Here is a 22,044-nt window from a genome sequence, read left to right on the forward strand (position 1 = left end):
ACTGAGGAATAACTTTCTCCCATCTTCTCAGAAAACATCTGGGGTATTACCCTCCCCTCTACTCATTCCCTCACCTCCCACCCCAAAGCTGACTCTTGGCTGACAGTTTATCAGAGATAAATGGAAACACCTGGGAACCAGATAAGGCCAACTGAGCGTGCTCAGCTGAGGAGACCTTGGGAACTCATGCCACTCAATATTTCTCTTTCCACACCAGGCAGGGCTAGGAGTACCATCTAGCCTGTGATGGATGGCAAGGCTCACTTTCATATCCACTCTTTTCTTCATTCATTCCAAACAACCTCAAGAGGTCAGCTGGCCCAGGTTCCTGCCTGAGGTAGGTCAACACTGAAACCATCATGTAATTTAGATGGTTATTGACCCCGCTTTTAACCATGTCCACCAAAAGACTTTCAGGACTAACTGTATTTGTTCAAAATTTTAATCACCTTTTCCTTTTTCAAACCAAACCCATTCCAGCTAAAATTTCTCATCCCTAAGGAAATATAAGACCTAAGATTGTCTTTTGTACCCTGTGGTCAGGCAAAAAAAAAAATATATATATATATATATATTGCCATTACACTGTAATAACCTCCTCAACTTGAAAACTTTAAATTTCCTTTTCTTCCCATGTCCATTGCATTATCCCAAACTATTCTGTCTCTTTTAACCTTTCTTCAAAGGCCTTACTTGCCTTTCCTTTAATTAGCATGTTCCTTTTCTCTCAACTCACTCCAGCTTCTACACATTATTTAGAGACCAGAATTTAATAGCAGATCTAGCTGTTATTATAGTGAGATAATTCCAGTGTGTGTTTCAGCACACCTACTACCTGGATGCATGATCCCCATACAAGTTATATAACATTCCTGGGCATCAGTTTCCTTAGCTACAGAGTTGTTTCAACCATAAAGAACAAGAACTGTGAGCAGGTCAATAGGAAGACGTACCAGCAGCCAATTAGAGAGACATCACAATTAGATAATTCTAACCATCAGAATTAGCTAGTTGAAGAGGAGAAAAGAGCAATCCTACCAGATGGAACTGCATGTGCAAAGGTCCTAGGGCCCAGACTCCTGGACCAGTATAGCTAGATCTCAGAGAACAAGGGGAAGAGGATTGGAAATGAGGCTGGTGAGGGAGGTATGGGCCAGTAACATTATAATCCTTACAAGCCATGGTGAGGACTTTAGTCTTTATTCTAAAGGCATTGGGAAGGTGATACAGTTATAAACAGATTGGTTTATTTTTATGGAATACTGACCACAGAATGGATTGGACACGGAGTAGACCTGGGGAGAATAGAAGGCTTTGGAGGTAATCCAGGGATGGGACTGTGAGAACCTGGACGGTGGTGGCAGCTGTGAAGATGAATAGACATGGATAGAGTCGGAAATGAGAGTCAGCAACACTTCCTGACCCAATGAACCTGGTGGGAATGGAGAAAGAGGTGTCAGGGATGGCTGCCAACTGTCTGGCTCACTCGTCTTTGGATGTAGGTGCTATTTATTGAGGGGATGCTGGAGGAGGAAGGAGTTTGAGGGGAAAGCTATGAGTTCAGTTTTGGGACATGCAGAGTTTGAAGCACTGTGAGATGGCCAAGTTGAGATGTTGAAGAGGCAACTGGATTTATGATTGGGAGCTCTGAGGAGAGTCTAGCCTAGAGATATAAATTTAAGAGTCATCAACGTATAGATAATAATTAAAACCATAAGCATGGACGACATCACAGACGCAGGGTGTAGAATGTGAAGGAGAAGAGAGCCTTGCAATTTTCCAATATTTAATAGCTCAGAGAAAGAAGATGAGCCAGGAAAAAGACTGAAGAGAAGCCCCAGAGGTAGAAGAAAATTAGGAGAGTGTTAGGTCATGGAATTCAAAGGAGGAGGTGTTTTGAAAAGAGAATGTCAACAGCGAGGCTGTTACATATGCTTATCCTAATGACCTAGTCCAAGTGACATTCCTAGTGAATTTTCATGTTTGTGTGCAGTCCTGGGTTTTTCCAGCTTGGAATTTTGCCGTCTTCCTATGCACACAATGGCTTACTGATGGTTGTTGTAACCAAACTTTCTATCTAACGTGATTAGTATAAGAATACTGGGTTACGTCTCATTTGTCCAGATGCCTTGGCAATCCAGAATGCAGTCAAGAATTAAGTAGGAAAAAATAATCTGAAAAACTCAATGATTATTCAAAAGTCTGGTTACTAGTATTTATGTATTTACTAATACAAGCCCTTGTTTAGCTCTCATGGGTAAAACCTTTCTTTTGTAAGTTTTTAAAAAGTTGATATTTGGTTTCTCAATCCACAATACAATGGAAAAAGCCTTGAGGGGAGGGGCTAGGGTGGAGGAAGATCTCAGAGGCTACAGAAGCTGTTACAGTATTATTACTGGTTATTAGAAAGTAGATTAAAACCTACCCAAAGTAGGCAATGGAACAAAAACATAGAAATCAGAATCTATTTAGCAGGATATCCTATACCTTAGTCATCTTCGGGGAAAATATCACAGTATATCGCCTGACAAAAACATAGTAACCAAACAAATTTTAAATAAATGTTTGCTATATTAAAATAGAACAAAAAGGCTTAGCATGTGATTTTTCATGTTTTTCTGTCCCTTGTATTTTCTATACACTGGTAGCGAGAGCTGGGGGCTTAGGGGACTCCAGTATAATTTTTTGGTAGGAGTATATGATAGGAAGTGATGTGAATGTCAGATTATTCTGTTAGGACATATTGGTGGCTTCAAGTCCCATCAGTTTTTTCATCTATTATAAAGTTTCTAATTGGCCTTTAACCCAGTGGGTTCACAGCCATTGATTATCATTGCCTAGATTTATTATATCATTGTTGTTGTTTTTCAGTCACTAAGTTGTGTCAGACACTCTGTGACCCCATGGATTGCAGCATGCCAGGCTTCCCTGTCCTTCACTATCTCCCTGAGTTTGCTTAAACTCATGCCCATTGAGTTAGTGATACCATTCAATCATCTCATCCTCTGTTGCCCCCTTCTTCTCTTGTCCTCAATCTTTCCCAGCATCAGGGTCTTTTTCAATGAGTTGGCTCTTCACATCAAGTGGCCAAAGTATTGGAGCTTCAGCTTCAGCATCAGTCTTACCAATGAGTATTTAAAGTTGGTTTCCTTCACTGGTTTGATCTCCTTGCTGTCCAAGGGACTCGCAAGAGTCTTCTCCAGCACCACCATTTCAGAAGCATCAATTCTTCAGCACTCAGCCTTCTTTATGGGCTTCCCAGGTGATGGTAGTGGTAAAGAACCCTCCTGCCGGTGCAGGAGACATCAGAGATGTGGGTTCGATCTCTGGGTTGGGAAGATCCCCTGGAGGAGGGCGTGGCAACCCACTCCAATATTCTTGCCTGGAGAGTCCCAAGGACTGAGGAGCCTGGTAGGCTACAGTCCATAGGGTCACACAGATTTGGACACAACTGAAGTGACTTAGCATGAAATTATTTCATTAGGAGCTGGAAAACCAACTGGTGAACTCTACAGCAGAAACAACAGTTTCTTCAACAAATTGCTAGGAGAAAAGGCAAGGGGGAGCCCGCAGAATACAAGAGACTTATGACAAACAATAACCAAATGCAGTGTGGAGGCTTTGTCCTGTTTTTTTGTTTGTTGTGCTGAGTCACTCAGTCATATCTGGCTGTTTGTAACCCCACGGACTGTAGTCTGCCAGGCTTCCCTGGTAGCTCAGCTGGTAAAGAATCTGCCTGCAACGCAGGAGACTCTGGTTCAATTCCTGGGTCAGGAAGATCCCCTGGAGAAGGGAGGCTTTGTCCTACTTATTAGCAAAGAAACATTTATGAGTCAACTAGGGAAGTTTTAGCACTGACCCAAAACATGATTCAGTTAAGGAATTGTTATTTTCAGGTATGACAATGGGATTGTAATGGCATATTTTTAAAAGCCCTTATCTTACTGAGATAGTACTGAAATATTTGTGGATGAAATGATACGATGTCTGGGATTTGCTTCAAAATAATCCTGGAGATGGGGCCGTGGGCCATGGAGATGCTGAGGAAGTTCTGCCTGGGGAGAGATGAGACAAGACGTTATTACAGCAGGATGGTGAGAGCCTGAGGTTCATGTGCCATGTACTCTACTCTCTGTAAATGCTTGAAATGTTCCTTTTAAAGAGCTTTAAAATAGAGAGAAAAAAAAGTCATTTCTTTTCACCTTGTTGTTTTGGAAGAGAATACTTCTAAAATGCTTGCTGTATCAATGTGGACAAAGCAGATTATTTGGAAATTCTGACAGTGAACACAAAGGGAAATCAGAAGAGAGGTGTCACCAAGTCTGAGGGCATGACTTTTGGTGCCTGAGTTTTTGAAACACCAAACTGAAGCCAGAATCAGGGAGGAAATCACTCCCCATCAGACGGTCAGAACTTCAGCGCCTCAGCTAGAAACTAATTTCTAACTGAAGACACTCCTAGACTTCAGTTCAAGCTGCAAAACCCTATGAGCCTCAAACTCAGCTCCCTGTCTGAAGGAGGGCTTCTGGCCACCAGGTCTCCTAGTTTGAAACCTGAGGCTCTTATCCTTCTTCCTCCTTTGCTTCGTATTTCTCTGCTCCAGAGAACTCACTCGTTCATTTGCTAGCTCAGTGGTAGCCATGAGGATCTGGGACAGCTGGGTGTGGCCAGTTCAGGGAATCCCCAGCATCTGCTGAGGCTTTTGCACCCTCCTTATCTGTATTTTCACTCATGCTCTTCCCTGAGTTCAAGAAGCTGATCCACCAAAATCTTACTCATCTTTTAAAGGCCATTTTAAATGTCACCAAATACACAGGTCTTTTCCCAACCTGCTCCTCAGAGCTAAGGGACCCTTCCTCAAATTCCCCTCAATTCTTTGCTTGTAGACCTTTTATAAAATAGTTGAGTTCCTAGAGCCTCAACTGGGCAGTTCATCCCTTGAGGGCCGTATGTCTCTACCTCTGTGACCATCCCCTGAGCCACACACCCTTTCCTCGGCCTTCCCTTCCTGTGCAGAGCGGCCCTTGACCTTGCAACCCTCTTTGACCACTTGTCTCTGCCTTCCTATCCCCTCTGCCTCCTTCCTGCTACCTCGCCTTTTCCATATGGCCCATTCCCACACTGCCTCTGTCTCCCTCTAAGCCGAGAAGTGCATGCATCAGGGAAGAGAAGGGTCAGTTTCATGCCAGGGTCTCAGCCCTATCTTCGGGTTTTTCTGCAACAGGCCATTTGGCTGGTGACTGCTGAACTGGATGAGAAATCTCAGCCTGACACAGGAGTCCTCAGGCTCCCACTGCCTCGTGTGCCAATCACAGATTTCTGGATCAACAAACCCCTCCTTCAGTCAATAGAAGCTTTGTGAGCTGAACAACAGATGCCACAGGGCCTAGAAGGCAAATAAATATGGTTATTCAACATTCTATCGCACTGTGTATAATTCAGGAAATTCAATTATGGTTTCCCCAGCAACAGTAACTGAACTTCAGGCCTGGCACACAAGGGGTTGACCCTCACGCCTCCACATGTCAGGGACAGTGCAAATCTGGCAGACTTACAATTGCCATTGGAAATCTAACTGGAGCCTCCAAAAGCCTGGGCTTCCAAACTTAAAGCTGTTTTTCAGCAACTGGTATAAAGACTTGGGGGGAAAAAGTACTAACATGATCTCAGTCATGAATAGGTATGGGATGATTAAGCAGCATGGGCACAATTCCAGCATCAGGATACATTTGAGGCATAGAATGGCAGATCAGGACTTTATAATAGAATGTGAACTGTCAGGATGAGACCTACAAACTGCCTGGAGCAGGGTTTATAACCTGGAGTCTGTGAAGTCTGTAAAGAGACCTATGCCATGGATTTGGAGCATGGATTCTGAGGCCGGACTTTGCAGGTTCAAATCCTAGGTCTTCTGCATGACCTCAGGCAAGGTACTTTTCCGTGCCTTAGTTTCCCATCCATAAAATGGAGATGATGCCGTTGGTACATGATAGGGTTATTTGGTTAGTTTGCCTTTGAAGCAGAGAGTATTATTAGACCTCTTGGCGGGATTTACTCATGACAGCTCTGAGCTATTTTTCATGACCCCACTTGTGATTCTGTGCCTGAGCCAAGATCGCAATTGGGACATGTTGCATGTGTACTACCTTGAGTTGATTTTTTTTTATTTTCTTAGCAAACCATATTTCTTCTTGCACTCCTCACTCCTCCGTGAACTCAAATTAAGCCCTCTCCCATCTAGAGAGCAAGGCAAGGGTTAGGTTTTGTTTTTGAAAAGACTCACAAGCTCGCACGGCAGCAGGTTTTTCCACAGTTTGACAGTTCCAGTTCAGCTCAATGCTGCTGATTTATAAGACACTGAGCTCGCTGCCTTTCTCCCCTCTTCTCCCCCAGTCATTTCTCAATCGAGCTGCACTGGCTGGAAACATCTGAGAAAGAAATTTACTGAGAGATGCACAGCCAGCCTATTCACATTCCAGAATTTCCAGGAGCCTTCCCCAGAGGACCCAGTGGTAAACTGTTAACTCATGCACATCCCCTGGCCAGTGTCCCTGCCCCTCATCACCCGGCTGGCTGGTGCAGACAGCACCCAGGCTTCCTGCTTCCAAACTCGGCTTCCTCAACTCTAAGGCTACATGATGTAGCTAACACAGCACACACTGCTCTCAAGCCTTGCCCAGCCTTGCCTATGACAGCAAGATTAGACAGGAAACTGAGGACAGAAGGTACCCAATGGATTTAGTGAGTTAGTTGTCTGAGCACTTAAAAATTCTAAATTAATGCCACTGTACGTACGTGTGGTTGCTTCTTTCTCATTAGTGGGACTCTGCTTAAAATAACTCATTTGAATAAAGGCTTAATGGAGGCTCAGAACAATGTCCTTGCTTAACTCATGTACTTCCTCTTTCTTTCCCCTCTCCCCTAGCCAGCCTCTCTTCCACACCAATTTGGTCTTAACATAGAAAGTTCTAATCTGAAACTGGTGTTTCCCACTAAGCTCTCCATTTCTGCTTGAAGTAATTTTCAAGGGCCACTTTCTGCATCTTGTTCTCAGACGTGTCTTGGTCAATTAGTGCAATGTCTCAGCCGTGTATAGTTATTGTAACTCCAGCTGCGAGCTGTTAATAATAAATTTACCCACAGGACAATTGTGCCATATGGTCGATGGTCAATCAAGACTAAAATATGCATTAGGAAGAAAAAAACTGCTGTCAACAGTGAGATGGTGTAGGTCATTGATTAGGATGCTGGTTCCATAGAACGGAATTTGGGGTAGCAGCGTACAGGGGTATCTCTGCCTTGCCAGGGCCCTACCGTGTTTGTCCTGGGACACAAAAGCATGATAACAAAAGTGACACAGCTGGAACCAGAAGACAAGCAGACAAAACATGCTGCAATGTGTAATATGGGTTGGGGAATAGGGATTTGTTGAAAAGAAACATAGCTCAGATTCTTTGCTAGGAAAAGGAGACAGATCTACATTGTGGTCATGGGAAATGACTTGTGTGCTACTCGACGAATTTCATTTAATGGGAGTTTTGAGGCAAATAAAAATAAACTGATTTGTGGCTAATGAGTGAAGGAGGAGCTGTAACCCACTCAGGCAGTTTCAATTAACTTCTTGCCCAGGATCAAAGGACTTTTGGATTATTTTTATTTCCTTTTGAATTTTGAATGGGAGGTGGTGATTTGGGTGGAGGTGGGGCTCCTCTTCAAAGTAGGCTCTTCAAGCTACTTACTGCTCCTGGCAAGTAGCTGAAACTTGACTTTTGTTCCTAGTCATAGCTGCCCTGGTAGAAAAGCAAAAGGCAGGGCCAACAAAGCATCTACGCATTTCAGAGGCAAAACTAATGGTTCTACGTCAGTTTTACCGGAAATAGTAAAGAACCAGTGCAGAATGGTGTCCTGTAAAGTAAAAAAACCATGACAAATGTTTCATTCAGCCTGTGCTTTTTTGTCTGTTTTCTTGTTTGTTTAAATGACAAGTTCTTTATACAACATCTATCACGGATCTCTCTCAATCACACACCAGGGTCCAGACCCTCCGCACCATAGCAGTTATCTGTCAACATTTTCTAATTGGAAGTGGCAAGTTAAATTCCTTCCTGCAAACTTTCCTTTGAATTTAAATACTCCCTCCCACCTCCTAGGAAAGATCCTCTCTTTCTTTTTTTTCTACTTTTTTTTTTCCCTCCTGGTCAAAAAAAGGAATGATTCCATTCTTGCTGAGATTTCTTTTCCATCGAAATATTTTTTCTCCACTGAAAACAAAAGACCTTTTTCAGTGCCATTTAAAGGGTGATCACACAATAAAGGCCTTATTAAAAGCCCAGAGCCCTGTTTACTTGCTGTGGAACTTGACTTGATTACCTGATAATGAAAGTGCTCTGCTAACCATGGGACCAACCACAGGGTCGGCTATCCTGGGGTTGTGCACCCTTCAGAAGAAGTGGTATTTGTGATTACACTTTTGTCTTTGAGAAGGCAGACTATTCTCAGCCCTCCATGGAAGTCTCAGGAAGACTGCTGTACTGTCAGGAAACATGTACACACACACACGCGCACACACACACAAACTTCTCCTCTGTGCCAGTTAGTTGGTTGTTAAGGGTTTGCTGAATTTCCTATCATTCTGACTGTTTCACTAACTCAGTGGTCCTCAGCTAGGGGTCCACTTTGCCACCAGCAGACATCAGTAATGTCTGAAGAAGGTTTTGGGTGTCACAATATCACAACTGGGGTAGAAGAGGGCTCCCTCTGGCATCCAGTGTATGCTGCTAAAGATCCTACAATGCACAGGGCACCCTCCTACCCCCCACCCTCCCCACACACACACAAAGAATTATTTGGCCCAAAATGTCAGTAGTGCCAAGGTTGAGAAATACTACACTGACTTAACCAACATAATTTGAGGTGACTGGATAGATCGATGGATTTAGGCTCAGATTAACAGCAATGAGACAAAGGGCTACCAGATTCCTCTTTCACCATCGCCACTTTGCCCCACCAAAGAGCTAGGTAGGCCTGATCACATCAGTTCCGACTAAGTCAGTTTTCTTTGTGATGTAACAAAGCAGGGGTAAGCAAAACACAGTCTGATAGGGCTGCCATCTGTTTTTGTATAGACAACTGTCTTTTACATTTTTAAATGGTTGATTTAAAAAAAAAGAATAATAATATCTTATGACATGAAAATTATATGAAATTTATATTTCAGTGCACCCTGGCTCTGCTCATTTGTTTACAAGTTGTCCATGGCTGTTTTTACAAATACGGCAGCAGAGTAATTGCCACAGACAATATGGGCCTAAAGCCTAGAATATTTACTATCTGGCCCTTTACAAAAATAGTTTACTGATCCATAATATAAAACTTAAGACCAATTATATGGCCTTCACAGCAGAGTCAATGATTTCATGGAGGGAGTGGATCCCACAAGTCACTGAAATATGTACATAAATAATGATACATCATTTCTACACATTGTACACTCAGATATCATCAGGTTGGTAAGGGGCCACTTATATACAAGTTATTTTTCCAATTTTTCCATCCATAACTTTCTTACTCCTAATAAAACTTTCATCAATTGTGGCTTCAGAACTAGGCTCTCTTCTTAGTCTCTTTCCTCAGCTTTAACCTGAATTGGGGATAGGAAGCCAACAGGAGAAGACCAGAGGGTGTGGTTTATCCTCCAAGGGGATCCTTAGCCATGAGTGATGGAGAGAAAAACATATGAGCATGCCAACCACAAACTCCCATCGCTCCCCACTGAGACTGACATCCTCTTTCTCTGTCAAAAATGTTTCGGTGCCCAAACAACGCTATCCTGCTGCAACTCCAGCAAAAACGGGTCTTTAGGAGCGTTTGCATATACTCACACAGACATGAAGAGGTTAGCTGGGACAGGACTCCGCAGACAAAGGAGTTGTTGCTGCTTTTTTTTTTTTTTAAACTTTACAATATTGTATTAGTTTTGCCAAATATCGAAATGAATCCGCCACAGGTATACCCGCGTTCCCCATCCTGAACCCTCCTCCCTCCTCCCTCCCCTACCCTCCCTCTGGGTCGTCCCAGTGCACCAGCCCCAAGCATCCAGTACCGTGCATCGAACCTGAACTGGCGACTTGTGTCATACATGATATTATACATGTTTCAATGCTATTCTCCCAAATCTCCCCACCCTCTCCCTCTCCCACAGAGTCCATAAGACTGATCGGTGTTTCTTTTGCTGTCTCGTACACAGGGTTATTGTTATCATCTTTCTAAATTCCGTATATATGCGTTAGTATACTGTATTGGTGTTTTTCTTTCTGGCTTACTTCACTCTGTATAATAGGTTCCAGTTTCATCCATCTCATTAGAACTGATTCAAATGTATTCTTTTTAATGGCTGAGTAATACTCCATTGTGTATATGTACCACAGCTTTCTTATCCATTCATCTGCTGATGGGCATCTAGGTTGCTTCCATGTCCTGGCTATTATAAACAGTGCTGCGATGAACATTGGGGTACACGTGTCTCTTTCCCTTCTGGTTTCCTCAGTGTGTATGCCCAGCAGTGGGATTGCTGGATCATAAGGCAGTTCTATTTCCAGTTTTTTAAGGAATCTCCACACTGTTCTCCATAGTGGCTGTACTAGATTGCATTCCCACCAACAGTGTAAGAGAGTTCCCTTTTCTCCACACCCTCTCTAACATTTATTGCTTGTAGACTTTTGGATCACAGCCATTCTGACTGGCGTGAAATGGTACCTCATAGTGGTTTTGATTTGCATTTCTCTGATAATGAGTGATGTTGAGCATCTTTTCATGTGTTTGTTAGCCATCTGTATGTCTTCTTTGGAGAAATGTCTATTTAGTTCTTTGGCCCATTTTTTGATTGGGTCGTTTATTTTTCTGGAGTTGAGCTGTAGGAGTTGCTTGTATATTTTTGAGATTAGTTGTTTGTCAGTTGCTTCATTTGCTATTATTTTCTCCCATTCTGAAGGCTGTCTTTTCACCTTGCTAATAGTTTCCTTTGATGTGCAGAAGCTTTTAAGTTTAATTAGGTTCCATTTGTTTATTTTTGCTTTTATTTCCAATATTCTGGGAGGTGGGTCATAGAGGATCCTGCTGTGATGTATGTCAGAGAGTGTTTTGCCTATGTTCTCCTCTAGGAGTTTTATAGTTTCTGGTCTTACATTTAGATCTTTAATCCATTTTGAGTTTATTTTTGTGTATGGTGTTAGAAAGTGTTCTAGTTTCATTCTTTTACAAGTGGTTGACCAGATTTCCCAGCACCACTCATTAAAGAGATTGTCTTTAATCCATTGTATATTCTTGCCTCCTTTGTCAAAGATAAGGTGTCCATATGTGCGTGGATTTATCTCTGGGCTTTCTATTTTGTTCCATTGATCTATATTTCTGTCTTTGTGCCAGTACCATACTGTCTTGATGACTGTTGCTGCTTAAACTCACCAATTAAATATCAGAAAAGTGTGGTAGGGAGGAGGGATAGAGACTTACTGTTTCAAGGGACAGAGTTTCAGTTTAGGAAAGCGAAAAATTTGGGAAATGGATGATGGTGACAGTTGCACAGCAAGGAGCATGTAGTTAGTGCCACTGAACTGTACAGTTAAATATGGTTAAAGTAGTATGTTTTATAATATATGGTTTTTACCACAATTAAAAAAAATTAAAAAGAAATTCCTGTCCCTGCTCAAAGGGTTAAGTACTACCCCTCCTACCCACCGCTGCCCCCCACCCCCACCACCACATACACACACACTAGCTTGGAGACACGACATGCACACAAAAAGGAGGCTATGAGAACACAGAAGGATAAACCATTTTTGGATTTGGAGGTGATGATGTCAGTGATAAGAAGGAGAGGGAAGGCACCGTCATTTATTGATGTGTCAGGAAATATTCCAAGCACTTTACTTAAAACCTGAAATGTTGATAGTATTCAGTCCATTTTACAGATAGGAAAACTGAACTGTGAGAAGGTGAGTAACTTGCCTAAGGGCACATAGCTAGTAAGGTAGAAGAGCAGGATCCAAACCACTTCTCTCTGACTGCTCTTTTCTCCACGTCCAGGGAATATCTCATTGAAAAGGTAGGATGTGAAGGGGACTGCAAGGGTGAGTAAGATTCAGATTGTCAGACTGGAGGGAAGAAAGCACTCTAAATAGAATAAAGACATGGGAGGAAAAAAATAGACACTGGAATGGGCACATTATATTAAGGGTGCTTCAGAGATGGAAAAGACAGGTCTCTTGGAGGTACAGAGTTTGTACACAGCAGGTACTCCTGGAAGGGTCTGATTGGGCTTAAACATTGTCAAATGCAATCAATTTTAGGAATAGATCTTTCGAAGTCTTGACATTTGATGTTGAGTCCATATGGAAGAAATGTGCTGTAGTAAAAAGGTTGCTAATAGGACAGCTTTATTCATAACTGCCCAAACTTGCAGGCAACCAAGATGTCCTTCAATAAGTAAATGAATAAATAAACTTTGGTACATCTAGACAATGGAATATTTCAGCAATAAAGTGAACTATCAAGTCACCAAAAGAAATGGAGAACCCTTAAATGCATATTGCTAAGTGAAAGAAATAGATCTGAAAAGGCTACTACTCTATGATTCCAACTAGATGACATTCTCGAAAAGGCAAAACTATGGAAACAGGAAAAGGAAAGGGGTCTGGAGACAGGGAGGGAGGAATGAGTAGATGAAGCACAGGGGAACTTTGGGGCAGTGAAACTGTTCTGTATGATCCTATTAATATAATGCTGGCTACATGCCATTTTACATTTGTCAAAACCCATAGAATGTACAACACCAAGAACGAACCATAATATAAGCTATGGACATTCATTTCAGTTCAGTTGCTCAGTCGTGTCCAACTCTTTGTGACCCCATGGACTGCAGCACGCCAGGCCTCCCTGTCTATCGCCAACCCTAGAGTTTACTCAAACTCATGTCCATTGAGTCCGTGATGTTATCTAACCATCTCATCCTCTGTTATCCCCTTCTCCTCCTGCCTTCAATTTTTCCCAGCATCAGGGTCTTTTCAAATGAGTCAGTTCTTCGCATCAGGCAGCCAAAGTATTAGAGTTTCAGCTTCAACATCACTCCTTCCAATGAATATTCAGGGCTGATTTCCTTTAGGATGGACTGGTTGGATCTCCTTGCAGTCTAAGGGACTCTCAAGAGTCTTCTCCAACACCACAGTTCAAAAGCATCAATTCTTCAGTGATCAGTTTTCTTTATAGTCCAACTCTCACATCTATACATGACTAATGGAAAAACCATAGCTTTGACTAGATGGTCCTTTGTTGGCAAAGTTATGTCTCTGCTTTTTTAATATGCTGTGTAGGTTGGTCATAACTTTTCTTCCAAGGAGCAAGTGTCTTTTAATTTCATAGCTGCAGTCACCATCTGCAGTGATTTGGAGTCCAAAAAAATAAAGTCTGCCACTATTTCCCCATCTATTTGCTATGTGGGACCAGATGCCATGATCTTCGTTTTCTGAATGTTGAGCTTTAAGCCAACTTTTTCGCTCTCCACTTTCACTTTCATCAAGAGGCTCTTTAGTTCCTCTTCACTTTCTGCCATAAGGGTGGTATCATCTGCATATCTGAGGTTATTGATATTTCTCATGGCAATCTTGATTCCAGCTTGTGCTTCATCCATCCCAGTGTTTCTCATGATGTACTCTGCATATAAGTTAAATAAGCAGTGTGACAATATGCAGCCTTGATGTACTCCTTTACCTATTTGGAACCAGTCTGTTGTTCATGTCCAATTCTGATTGTTGCTTCTTGACCTGCATACAGATTTCTCAAGAGGCAGGTCAGGTGGTCTGCTAATCCCATCTCTTGAAGAATTTTCCACAGTTTGTTGTGGTCCACACAGTCAAAGGCTTTGGCATAGTCAATAAAGCAGAAGTAGATATTTTTTCTGGAACTCTCTTGCTTTTTTGATGATTCAACGGATGTTGGCAATTTGATCTCTGGTTTCTCTGCCCTTTCTACATCCAGCTTGAACATCTGGAAGTTCACGGTTCATGTACTATTGACCTGGCTTGGAGGATTTTGAGCATTACTTTACTAGCATGTGAGATGAGTGCAATTGTGCAGTAGTTCGAACATTCTTTGACATTGCCTTCCTTAGAAATTATAATGAAAACTGACCTTTTCCAGGCCTGTGGCCACTACTGAGTTTTCCAAATTTGCTGGCATATTGAGTGCAGCACTTTAAAAGCATCATCTTTTAGGATCTGAAATAGCTCAACTGGAATTCCATCACCTCCACTAGCTTTGTTTGCAGTGATGCTTCCTAAGTCCATTAGTTAATAATAATACATCAGTGTTGGCTCATTAATTGTAACAATTGTAGTACATTAATGCAAGATGGTAAAAAACTGAGGAAATAGGGGTGCACTTAGTTTCTTTTTGGTAAAACTAAAACTATTTGAAAAAAGTATTAAAAAAAAAAATGATTGCGGACTAGACCCAGATTCAAACCAGCACTTTGAGCAAATTGCAGCCTCTCTGAATCTTACAAACCAAGAAGTCACTACATGGCCCACCACCAGGGGACATCCCCTGATTCTGAGATAATGTACATGGGCTGGATTTTGTCCCTTTGTTGAAGAGTGAGAGAGAGATCCAATGTGCCTGGGCCTCAGGTTCATGAATGTTGGCCCTGAGAGGGTTTGGATATTTGAAGCCAGGGATCAGACTCATGACATCACTTCCCTCTTGCACATGAGGTCATCTTGCATTTATGGGCCCCAATTACCTAGATGGTTGTGGTTGTGATTGTTGTTTGTTTAGAGTAGTTACCAAATCCCAACTTCTTCAAGCGTTAAAAGAAGTGTGTTTTTCAATGCTAATTATTTTGCAGCATGATAGAAACTGGCACCCACAAAAGGCATTGACTTCAAAGGAGTAGACTGAGAATTAGAATGTCTTCCTTCTCCACCCAGCTTCTGACTTGTGCACTGCACTCTCTGACAGAAAGTTGGCCTGTGCCAGCCCCCCAGCTGCCGTGTGAATGACAGCACGATTGGCACCCCCCGGTGGCCTCTGAAGATGGACTAATATTTATAGGCAGCGGCACCCTTTAGTGGCACTGAATCATCACTCACCTCATTTCACCGGGGCGTCCCTGCCCACTTCACAGAGCTGCCCCAGGGTGAGGAGGGTAGAAGCCTGAGCTTCTATCACAGGTCTGGGTTTACTTTAATCCCTCAGTCATAATTATCAGCAGCAGGTTCCAGCAGGCACCATAGAAATAATAAAACCATCCTTTCAGAATACTACTCACGAAGGAGCTGAATGCAGGTGCCAAGTCGGATGGGTAATTTGATTTTATACAAAAATACATGTTGGAAATCTGTATTGTTTTTAGACTGTGCCTAATTTTTCTGCTCACATACACAGACATTTGTCTAACAGTTTGGCTAGAGTAAATAATATTACTAACTTTTACTCGTGTGTCAGCTTTGCATATACACAGCTTAAACAGATGTGCATGTTTATAATTTTAAAGACGCACATATGTAAAACATTTGATAGTGTATTTATTCATGTCGTTGATTTAACTGAAAGACCCTGTATTTACATCTTTTAATTGTGTTATGTGGGATAGTGCCACATACGTTGTTTACATATGTGACATGTGTGATGGAAAACCAATTGGCTAGTGGAAGTTCGTTCTTCATGGGTTTGGAGGGTATTCCAGACCTAAAAAATTTAGTGCCACTGAGCAAGGGGTGAGGAATGAGGTGGAGGCAGGGGGCAATGAACGTAGATTGATTCCAAAATATTTAAAGAGGGTAAAAAAATAAAAATAAAAAGTACCCCCCCCCCCGCACCTCGCGCTTCATATACATCACAAAATTTGAGACTATTTTTCCCAGCCAGGGAAAGAAAGAAGCTCTCTGTTTCTGGTGCCTGCCATGTGTGATGTTTGAAAGAGGGAGCAGCTTGGGCAGGGGAGGGGGGCTAGGCAGTCCTGTACGAGCCTCCATCCAATACTTCTCAACGAGGATTCCAGAAGGCCCGGCCTGTAAATGCCTATATTGTCTCCCTGCTCTGCAGCCTCCGGCAGCTGAACATTTTGCTCAGTCAGTCCACAAAAGTTTTCTTCTTGCATCCAAGATTTCAGGCTTTCATACCCACTGTTTGGAAAAATTCAAAAATCAAAAAGGATGTGGTCTGAAGTGTTGAAGTGTTGAGCCACATATGGAAGGCAAAACTCAGGGAAATGAAGAGGTACATTTATCAGGTCTCAATGGGAGATTCTCAGGTTTAGAGTCTGGGATACAGTTATTTAAGCTACACTGGCCAGAGTTTCCTGAACTTCCTCATCCCACTGACATGCATACATTGTGTTCTTTCTCCACCTTCTTGAGTATGTAGGTGCCTCTCCCCTTTGGCATAGATTATAAATGTCATTCTCAATTCTGCTATTTTTCCTCCTCCTTATCAGTAATTTAGGCTTGTGAATCTAGGAAAGAGCCACCTAGACTTAAATTATATATTGATGGATTCTCTTGTCTTTCTCTCTGCTAGTTTTCCACAGCTCTATGGCAAATGATCGGAGAAGGCAATGGCACCCCACTCCAGTACTCTTGCCTGGAAAATCCCATGGACGGAGGAGCCTGGTGGGCTGCAGTCCATGGGGTCGCAAAGAGTCAGACATGACTGAGCGACTTCACTTTCACTTTTCACTTTCATGCATTGGAGAAGGAAATGGCAACCCACTCCAGTGTTCTTGCCTGGAGAATCTCAGGGATGGGGGAGCCTGGTGAGCTGCCGTCTGTGGGGTCGCACAGAGTCGGACACAACTGAAATGACTTAGCAGCAGCAGCAGCAGCAGGGCAAATGATCTTCCCAAGTGAGACATGCTTGTACACAGAACAGTGTTCCTAGAGCAGTGCTGGTAACATTTCTTAGGTCGTATCAAGTCCTTCTAGAAATGCGTTTTGTAGGACTAATCTCCAAATATAGAAAGTAGAGACTCTCCAAAACTTACAGGTGCTCTCTACTCTAAACTCCAATGGACATGGAAACAAACAAGACTAGGGATGTTTCTGCTCCACGCTGCAGAGCAGCACCAAGTGACCGAACCAGCATGATGGGCAGAGGAAAGGAAGACTGTGTGACTTTGCCTTCACCTCTGACTTCCACATAGAACATACTTATTCCAATAAAATCAGGTTAAAATCATCATCAAGGGCAGCTTTCAGAAGCTTTGAGATAACTGGGAATGTTCCTATGCACAGGAACTTCATGCCTTGGCTGGTACCTCCTCCTCTTCTGGTCCTTCACCCTGACAAAAATGGGATTTGCAAAGAAAGAGACCTGCAGAAAATGTAGAGAAGTCCACACAGAGAAAAGAGGAAAACAGAAGAGACCAGTCCCTCTTCTCCATCACTTATATCACCACCACCACTAAATCACTACTATGGAAGCTTATTTTCCCTACACCTTTCAAGGGAAAAAGAAAGTTTTATGCAAATGTAAACTTTTTAATCTGGGGGAAAGATAATCCTATATATTTCTGGAGGACTACATTTCAGCTTATAAACTGTGTTGATGATGAGCCCTCATCAGAATAGCTAAGGCTTGTGGAAAGATGTGGCTAATGGTACTCTGTCTCCATCAGGCAGTTTTTTCCTCGTGCTTGTTATAGACGGAGTGAGCCCACTCTTGCAGGTTTGAACACGCTGCTGATCTTTGTTGAGGTGGGAACAATCAAGCCCTCTCTCTCTCTGCCATCCTGGAAAAACGATCAGGGTTCTTTCCACACCATTTTATCTGAGAGTTTCCACTTTAAAACTCATGCCTTTGCTACCTCATCCAGATTTCAAATAACTTTCTCCTTTTTCAACTTGAGCCTCAGCATCTTCTGGTCTTTGCTGCTGCACCAGATCTCCCCCTGTAGCACCAATCTGCTGCCACTCATGTTGTCAGGGATGGTGCCAGGAGATTCAGATGCAGGGTCCCTTGTCCTGCCTATCTCTGGGAATTTCACAGGCCAAGCTCCCCAGGATCCTGGAGATGCGCAGTGGGAAATGCTGTGTGGCTTCTTCTCTCGGAGTTCTACAGTATCATTAGTCCACACTACAGGTCTTGAGACGCCTCACTATAAAGAAGCCTGCTTAGTGTCTATAAATAAGCATTGATAAGCTTATTTTAGAACCCCATCTTTTGAATCATGCCTCTACCATTTTTCAGACTTGTTATTCTGAGGAGCATGTGTCAGGAGATATCGCTGATCCACATGGAGAGTCTACCCAGGATCCAACTGCTTGTTATGTGTCGTGCCTCAGAAAACAAGCTCGCTCGCGTGTGCTCGCTCTCTCTCTCTCTCTCTCTCTCTCTCTCTCTACCTTCTTTGCCTTCTCTTCAGCCCACAAGGAGACAACAGCTTCTGGTAATGCTTAAGATGCAGACCTAGGATAACCAGTCCCGAGACCTCAGCCTCAACTACTCATAGAACTCCAAGAAGTTCCTCCTATTTGCCTTAAAGTGTCAGAGACTGATAGCTGTCCTCCAAAATTACTTCTCCCTTTCTTCTGTAATAAAATTTTGGCTGGACATAAAGTCACTCTGAGTAAAACCACAGTTCTCAGCCTTCCTTGCAGCTAGGTATACAACTACAGATCAGATCAGATCAGTTGCTCAGTCGTGTCCGACTCTTTGCGACCCCATGAATCACAGCACGCCAGGCCTCACTGTCCATCACCAACTCCCGGAGTTCACTCAGACTCACGTCCATCGAGTCAGTGATGCCATCCAGCCATCTCATCCTCTGTCGTCCCCTCTTCCTCCTGTCCCCAATCCCTCCCAGCATCAGAGTCTTTTCCAATGAGTCAACTCTTCGCATGAGGTGGCCAAAGGACTGGAGTTTCAGCTTTAGCATCATTCCTTCCAAAGAAATCCCAGGGCTGATCTTCAGAATGGACTGGTTGGATCTCCTTGCAGTCCAAGGGACTCTCAAGAGTCTTCTCCAACACCACAGTTCAAAAGCATCAATTCTTCGGTGCTCAGCCTTCTTCACAGTCCAACTCTCACATCCATACATGACCACAGGAAAAACCATAGCCTTGACTAGACGAACCTTTGTTGGCAAAGTAATGTCTCTGCTTTTGAATATGCTATCTAGGTAGGTCATAACTTTCCTTCCAAGGAGTAAGCGTCTTTTAATTTCACGGTTGCAGTCACCATCTGTAGTGATTTTGGAGCCCAGAAAAATAAAGTCTGACACTGTTTCCACTGTTTCCCCATCTATTTCCCATGAAGTGGTGGGACCGGATGCCATGATCTTTGTTTTCTGAATGTTGAGCTTTAAGCCAACTTTTTCACTCTCCACTTTCACTTTCATCAAGAGGCTTTTGAGTTCCTCTTCACTTTCTGCCGTAAGGGTGGTGCCATCTGCATATCTGAGGTTATCGATATTTCTCCCGGCAATCTTGATTCCAGCTTGTGCTTCTTCCAGTCCAACATTTCTCATGATGTACTCTACATATAAGTTAAATAAGCAGGGTGACAATATACAGCCTTGACGTACTCCTTTTCCTATTTGGAACCAGTCTGTTGTTCCATGTCCAGTTCTAACTGTTGCTTCCTGACCTGCATACAAATTTCTCAAGAGGAAGGCCAGGTGGTCTGGTATTCCCATCTCTTTCAGAATTTTCCACAGTTTACTGTGATCCACACAGTCAAAGGCTTTGGCATAGTCAAGAAAGCAGAAATAGATGTTTTTCTGGAACTCTCTTGCTTTTTCCATGATCCAGTGGATGTTGGCAATTTGATCTCTGGTTCCTCTGCCTTTTCTAAAACCAGCTTGGACATCAGGAAGTTCACGGTTCACATATTGCTGAAGCCTGGCTTGGAGAATTTTGAGCATGACTTCATTAGCATGTGAGATGAGTGCAATTGTGTGGTAGTTTGAGCATTCTTTGGCATTGCCTTTATTTGTGATTGGAATGAAAACTGACCTTTTCCAGTCCTGTGGCCACTGCTGAGTTTTCCAAATTTGCTGGCATACTGAGTGCAGCACTTTCACAGCCTCATCTTTCAGGATTTGAAATAGCTCAACTGGAATTCCATCACCTCCACTAGCTTTGTTCGTAGTGATGCTTTCTAAGGCCCACTTGACTTCACATTCCAGGATGTCTGGCTTTAGGTCAGTGATCACACCATCATGATTATCTGGGTCATGAAGATCTTTTTTGTACAGTTCTTCTGTGTATTCTTGCCACCTCTTCTTAATATCTTCTGCTTCTGTTAGGTCCATACCATTTCTGTCCTTTATCAAGCTCATCTTTGCATGAAATGTTCCTTTGGTATCTCTGATTTTCTTGAAGAGATCCCTAGTCTTTCCCATTCTGTTGTTTTCCTCTATTTCTTTGCATTGATTGCTGAAGAAGGCTTTCTTATCTCTTCTTGCTATTCTTTGGAACTCTGCATTCAGATGTTTATATCTTTCCTTTTCTCCTTTGCTTTTTGCTTCTCTTCTTTTCACAGCTATTTGTAAGGCCTCCCCAGACAGCCATTTTGCTTTTTTGCATTTCTTTTCTATGGGAATGGTCTTGATCCCTGTCTCCTGTACAATGTCACGAACCTCAGTCCATAGTTCATCAGGCAATCTATCTATCAGATCTAGGCCCTTAAATCTATTTCTCACTTCCACTGTATAATCATAAGGGATTTGATTTAGGTCATACCTGAATGGTCTAGTGGTTTTCCCCACTTTCTTCAATTTAAGTCTGAATTTGGCAATAAGGAGTTCATGGTCTGAGCCACAGTCAGCTCCTGGTCTTGTTTTTGCTGACTGTATAGAGCTTCTCCATCTTTGGCTGCAAAGAATATAATCAATCTGATTTCGGTGTTGACCATCTGGTGATGTCCATGTGTAGAGTCTTCTCTTGTGTTGTTGGAAGAGGGTGTTTGTTATGACCAGTGCATTTTCTTGGCAAAACTCTATTAGTCTTTGAACAACTACAGGCAGTGCTATATGTAGCACCTAGAAACTGTGCTTACAATAAGCATGTCTTCTTCCCCCTTTTCTCCTCTCTCCTTCAGGAATAAGAATGTGATGGCAGGAGCTTGAGCAGCCACCTTGGGTCATGTAGTATAAGTCACATGTTCAGAAGAAGACTGGGTCCCTGACATTGTAGAATAAGATATCAGGTCAAGAATGGCACATCTGGGTTTCTTTGATGTGAAATAGTAATAGAGTTTGGCTTTTTTTTTTTTTTAGTCACTGTTATTTTGGGGGTTTTGCCACTTCATCAGAATGTAATTCTAATTCCTTGTCTCCTCTCTTCAGCCAACCCCTCAGAGCTCTCAAGGATAAACTAAAAGCCCAGATTATTTCCTAGAACAACCTCTCAGAAAGTCATCTTGACTGGGAACAAGTTAGCATCAGGCTCACCCCACTGGAGTGTCTCTCCTGATGGCTCTGTCTGGAGATAGAATCTCTCTGCCCCCTCTATCTGGACCCTCTCCCACCCAAGACTTTTTATAAGGAGAGCAGGAGGTGGGAGTTGGCTAGGCAAACATCCACACCACAGTGATTAGCACATCAGCCAACCCAGCCTGGGTGGTCTAGTCTAAGTGGCCATATGTTTCCCCATTCCTTGCCCCAAATAACCATTCCCAGAGTTTGCCAAACTTTTTGTTCTCATGTGTTCACTTGGCTAAATTCCCATTCACCCTTCATGCCTTTCCCACATGAACCATCTAGTTTACTTGTTTGAATATACACATCATCTATTCTGATGGGCTACAGCATGGTTTGGTTCAGATTTAACCTTAAACAACTTCTAAATTAACACACATACTACAATCCACCCACCACCGTGACCCCACCAGTCTACTCGAGGTTAAAATCTGTAATGCTAAAGGTAGTAATTCAAACAAAGGCAAAATTGGAAGTGTCACTCACAGACATTCCCTGAGCTGGGTGAGCCATATGCCAGTGATCATTGATTAGAATTTGGTTCACTGAGAGAAACCAAAATATGATAATGTGCG

At 42.7% G+C, this 22,044-nt stretch overlaps 1 long non-coding RNA gene across 1 annotated transcript in view; it reads left to right on the top strand.

The window, feature by feature from the left end:
- The first annotated feature begins 204 nt into the window (after positions 1-204).
- The window catches only part of LOC147374089 (uncharacterized), a 72,272-nt gene continuing 50,432 nt past the window's right edge, over positions 205-22,044 (top strand). The window contains exon 1 of the long non-coding RNA XR_015163183.1: positions 205-337. This is a non-coding gene — a long non-coding RNA (uncharacterized LOC147374089). The remainder of the gene's footprint in view (positions 338-22,044) is intronic.

This window comes from Bos grunniens, chromosome 4 (assembly GCF_055505025.1).
Source record: "Bos grunniens cultivar Pamir isolate PY7600 chromosome 4, Bosgru_T2T1.0, whole genome shotgun sequence".
NCBI lineage: Eukaryota > Metazoa > Chordata > Mammalia > Artiodactyla > Bovidae > Bos > Bos grunniens.